This window comes from Falco biarmicus, chromosome 5 (assembly GCF_023638135.1).
Source record: "Falco biarmicus isolate bFalBia1 chromosome 5, bFalBia1.pri, whole genome shotgun sequence".
In the NCBI taxonomy this organism is placed as follows: Eukaryota; Metazoa; Chordata; class Aves; order Falconiformes; family Falconidae; genus Falco; species Falco biarmicus.
Window position 1 is genome coordinate 19,444,993 of NC_079292.1, and position 6,196 is coordinate 19,451,188.

A 6,196-nucleotide genomic window follows, 5' to 3' on the forward strand; every position below is an offset into this window, starting at 1 on the left:
AAAAAAAAGTTATGAGGATTACAACCCATACAGAAAAAGGGTATTTCTTCTATAGAATTGCACAATCCTGTTTAATAGACTTAGGTAAATTGGGAACTTCCTTATCAACATTTTAAACTATTACAGCTATTAATGTTTGTTGCGATAGTATTATAACTGGTAGTCATCATCATAATTTATTCTTTAACTGAATTATTGATTTTATTGATCAAAATCAAGTAATTAGAAGATACAAGAAGTACATTGTTTCTTAGTTCTTTGGAGCCAGAATTTCATCCAGAATATTTTATTTGGCTTATTTTGTTAAGATTAAAAAATATTTCTTCCTCAGTTTTCCACTGTCTTTCATTTTCCTCAGATTATTTTATTAATTTTTGGGTTTAGGGCTTTTTATTTGGTTTTGTTGCAAGTTTTCTGCAGAAGATCCTTCTGGGAAAAACCAAAACAAAACAATATAAAACAAAAATAAACCAATAAAAAACCCTGGGATTCAAAATAAACACTTCCCAGCTAAACCACCCTCAGCAGAGTAGCAAACTCCTCCCTTAAACATTCAGATATATGACTGTACATGAAAATCAGATGGGCATGAGGAAATTATTCCATCTGCCAAATGCAGTTTTGATCCATGTGGCAAACAGCTGCTATTCAGATGAGCAAATTTCTGAGAAGCTAATTTGCTAAATCCAGAGGACCTTGCAGTCAAAGGTAAATACATTGTAGCACCTTGCACTTTTTATTTGCTGTCGTCACCACTGATAATGTATAGTCTCTTATGACATACTGTTTCTTTCTCTGAGAGTAACCTACCAGGAGAGAGATAACAAGTACACAAAATATAGGATCTGAGTGGCTGCAGTTGCTGAAACATGCAGTGAGTGGGAACACAATTCCTCATAGTCACAGCAAATTACCACAGATATTTTCAGGAATGTGTGATAATCCAGGGTTTGCACAGAGGGCTGTTCCAGGAAGATTCCTTTTTGGTTTATGATGTTATCACTGCCACTCAGTGCTAACCTCTTTCTGCCTCAATGTATCTAGGGTGAAACCTGCCAATTGATTTTATCACGAACAGCTGCAAAGGCTATTAAAAATCCCACCTTTAACAATTTAGAGTATATATGCGAGGTGAGGTCTGCACTGTGTCACTGTCTGCAGCTTTTTCTTTCCTTTGAAGCCCTAAATTCTTTCTGAGACTATAGTGATTTTTGCAAATTTCCTAAGGAGCAATTCTACAGGAAAAGAGTGCATATTTCTTACCCTCCGCAAAGCTGCCTCGTGGAGGGCCTGGTTGGACATGGCCAGCAGCAGCAGTTTGTGGATCTTCCTGAGGTAGGAGGCTTGGAGTTCTGAACTAAGACACCTTCCAAACATATCTGAAACCATGACTCCAAGCCAACATGCTGCATGTCTTGTCTCAGGACAATGCTCTTGATTGTCCTTCACAGCACAGGTTTATGCAATGTCTTGCTTATGTAACTTATATAAACACATATAGAAAGCTATCCTTTGTAGGTATAAATCTGGTGACTTCACTGTAGCATACAGAGCAACATCACTTGAAAACAGCAACTGGTCTTATTTGTATGTCTTTTTCATATTATTGTCTTGTGATTAGTTTGGTGTGCAGTTTCTTTCGTGAACTTAAGATCACTCACAGAGATCAGCTCTGACATTAATTATAAAATTCAATAATAGCACATTCTTTCTTTTATTTCCACAGGTGGGCTGTGAGTATCTTAAGTGGGGAAGTCACAGACTGGGTGAAAAAAAAAAGTTTATTGCCAAATTGTTTCTGAAATAGGACTATAAAAACTAAAGGAGGGAGAAAAACAAAGATGAAGCCAGATGGTCCATTGGAAGGCAGTGAAGAAGAACGCTTACCAGTTCCAGTCTGAGCAAGGAAAAGTCTGAGAAAATGGCTGCTATGTGGGTACTTACATAGTTAGGAAAATTTCAGTTCATTTTCTCTGTGGTACTTTTCATAAGAAAGACAAAGTGAGATGATAAGATTAATTATATTTAATGTACATATTTGTCAAGCACATTTAAAAGTCAAGTTAGATGCCTATTTAGTTTTGATTACAGATCTGATGTGACTTAATTGCTTAAATATATTCCATTATCTTTCACTCTTCAACCAGACTTAAATGAGAAGACCAATTTTTAACCTTACATAACATAATATTTTATGGAGGCTTAAATGTAAAGGGAAACCTGACTGTATTTTTGTGTTTGTAATTTTTGTCTGTTGTGAGAAGACATTGTTCCATGTCTTTTCCTATTACTACTTTCTTAATTTTTTTTTTTTTTTTCTCTCAGCCTTTTCTTCTTGATTGGGACCACTCACTAATGATTATGGGATTATTATATGCATGTGTTCCTTGTGGTCACTTGATTTGTGGCACTACATCATTTATCTCCTCTTTCAAAGTCCCTAAATTTGGCTACTTAAGGTCAAATTGTAGTTCTTGAAGAAATCCAGAGGGCTTTACTTTGAACTTCAGGACTTGTCTTGTTTTCAGAAAAGGAATCTAGATCTTCTTATGCTCTGCCTCGGAGATTTCCCTGACAATTATTTTCTTCAGAAGAGAAGCACATCAGGTAAAATTGTAGAACATTTATTATTTAAATAGTCCTTGACTATGAATGGGAGCCTTGAAAATGTTTAAGTTGGCATTTGTGGGTCCTTTTTTGGGAAGGAGGGTTTAGTTGACTTACTTATAATGTATTCAGTGTAAATTCTAGAACGTACTTACTTTTAAAAGTCTCAGTTAGTGCTCTTAAATGAAGAGTAAGGTTAGTCATCCGCATTAAGGAGTTCTGAAACTCATATTTTCAAGAACATTGAAAAAAAACCCAAAGCATTAAATGGACAGCATATAACATTATGATTAATATATTTGGAGTACTCTGCTTGCCATAGTATTCTTATTTAGAGAGGATTTTCAGTCTTCTTTACAAACATTATTTTGGCTTCAAAAATTTTTGGTTGGTTCTTCTGGTTACTGTTCCGTAAAGGAAGACACTATATCAAAGAGATTATGAGGCTGAAAATTGTAATTTTCATGGAACCCCACAGAATGGTTGAGGTTGAAAGGGACCTATGGATGTCTAAGTAGGGCCCCTTAGACCAGATTGTCCAGAAGGGTTTTGAATATCTCCAAGGGTGGAGACTCCACAACTTCTCTGGGCAACTTATGCTGCTGCTTAGTGACCCTGACTGTAAAAAAAAACCTGTTTCCTTAAGTTCAGACGGAACTTCCTGTGTTTCAGTTTGCGGTTATTACCTTTTTCCCTGTCACTGGGTAGCACTAAAAAGAGCCTAGCTCTGTCTTCTTCCTTGTATTTATATAGATTGGTAAGATCTCCCCTGAGCCTTCCCTTCTCCAGGCTAAACAGTCCTAACTCTATCAACCTTTCCTCATATGAGAGATGCTCCAGTTCTTTGATCATCTTTGTGGCATCTGTGTGGACTCTCTGCAGTATGTCCGTGTCTCTCTTGTACTGAGGAAACCAGAACTGGACAAAGTGCTCCAGGTGTGGACTCACCAGTGCTGAGTAGAGGGAAAGGATCATCTCCTTTAACCTGCTGGCAACACTCTTCCTAATGCAGCTGGGGATACTCCTGTCTTTTTTTTTTTTTTTTTTTTTTTGCCACAAGGGCCCATTGCTGGCTCATGTTTATCTAAGTGTCCAGCAGGATTTGCAGGTCTTTTTTTGCAAAGCTGTTTTCCAGCTAGGTGGAGTTGGATTCTAATTCAGACTAGACAGGACATTTAGACACATGAATTTGTATGTGTCTCCTTGTGTCTGCATGTGACTAAACTCATTATAATCTCTGCAAATGTAGGGGACAAATTACATAATCTTTGCAAATACAGGTAGATACCCTGGGAATCTCAACTAATGTGGTAACATACCTGACCTCCCACCGTTGTGGATCTCCCATAAATCCTTTATGATATCTTCTAATCCTGTGCAATGGTCTTGGATGCTCTGCAGCATCTCAGATTGAACTAATCACCTATGTGTATGCAATTGAATCGAGTTCTTTGGTAGCATAGTCAAGAGAGTCAAAAGAACCTAGTCAGCTAATCAAATTTAGTGCCTGCATTTAATTGATGTGAATTTAGACCTCCAGTGATGGTAATAGGATCTTATATATCTAGCTCATACACATCTACATCACGGGCAACTAAATTTGGGTAGAACCTTCAGTTCAGTTTCTCTGTAAACATCAAACTTTCATTATAAAAAGTGCTAGCAAACGTTTGGGCTATTGCATGTTACACAGTAAACACATCACAGTATTTTTTTAAAAAAAAGACATTTAAAATTACTTTTAAAAAGTTTCTTTGTTTTCAAATATATAACAAATATTTTAGAAAATAGAAATAAACACCATGTTCTTAATGAATTTTTGAATGAAATGGAGGGGGAAACTCACAGAGAAAATATGACTTACAGGTAATTAATAAAACTAGATGCTGCCCAAATAATGAAACACTTGCTTCCTTCAGTTCCATTAGCATTCATTCCATAACGGGTACAAATGATATTCCCTTCTCCTCTCAGCTCCTAGTTTTCTGACAGTAGCACCCAGGAAATTGGAATAGATCAGAGCAACTGTCCAGTCCTGCTCCCTAATCTGAATTACTAGGTATAAAGGTTTTGACTCACATTGCATTCACACCTACAGATCAGTTTGGACCAACTTTGAGACCACTATAACCAGTCAATGTGACCTGCTAATACTGTAAAGAGAAGGGGGAGGGAAGAAGAAGAAATGAGATATAAATGCCACTCATCAATACATGGCACAGAAAACCTGTGCTAGCTTATGATAGGACAGTATGTCTACTATGGGTAGGTTTGATTAATCCTTCTCAGAAGGACAGGAAGCAGAAAGGAAAACTGAAATGCAGAATGTGGCTCTCAAATTTACATGATCTATATGAGGCCTAATCAGATGTCAAGCTACTCAGCTAGGCGTTGCCTCAAAGTTAGGCTTGTGACATAGGTTTTATATCTAAATAACAGGAGTTTTTTATTGTAAAGCCTTTGTGTCCTTCTAAGTAATACTTGCCTCTTATAGAGTTTCCAACTTGGGGTCAATGACTCCAAATCACTTTTTATTTTGCCAGCTAGCAGATTTTAATTCTTGCTTCTTTCTTAGTAATTTAATCTTTTTAGGCATGCATTTTACACTTGAATTCTTTCACCCTGCTATCATTTTACTGCTGCCAAAACCAACAGACTGAATCCATGATTATTTTCATTTCCATTAATACTTCAGGGAGATTAAAAGAATCCTATAAGTTTTACCAAGATTTATCATGCATAAATACTAAACAATCTACCTATTATATCTGCTGTGGGTTTCTTCTTCTTCCCAAAGAGTGATACAATCTAGTTTTCATCTTCAGATAATCTACCTCTACATTACTTTTCATATCAAAAGCATAGTAAAGAATGGCAATGCAAAGGATGTCCATCATTCTCTTCAGAGAAGTGACCTGCCTACTGAAGAAATAAAAGGGTTCCTTTGGCACATCCTGAGGGCACCTATTTCAATGTACAGAAAAAATGGTTGAAGTATGGGCATCACTCTACAAAATTCATCACTGCAAAACATACAGAAAGTCTGTGTTCTTGAAGTTCTTAGGAAGTTATATCTGAATGTCTTTCAATATAAGAATGATGAAAAAATACATTAAAAATTGATTAATAGATCAATCTTCACCTTATGAATGTGAAAAAATTAGAAAGATTTTTCCAAAATTCTGCTGCTCTGATGCTTAGAAATCTTTATATTGTTAGTGTTTAATTTTCATACTAAAGGTGCTCATGGCCAATTTCTTGTGCTTAAAATGCAGCCTATCTTAAAATACTTTTCTGCCTTCTTGTTATTAATAGAGATGCATTCCCAGAGAATAGTAATATTTATCTTTTACCAGGGCAAATGGACCGAGTTCTTTCAAGTAGTATTCATAGAGCCTAAATTTAGGTACCTGATCTTCCTCTGCTTCTGTGTTTATGACTGATGAACTATAGGGTAATTCTCTGTTATGAGATTCCCATGTAGCCTGGGCACATTGTACTGTTGAATTTCAATCTATTCCTAGCACTTCAGTCCTCTAAGTCATCATTCTTACAATGACAATGTTTATATTTAACCTGCTTGATGTTA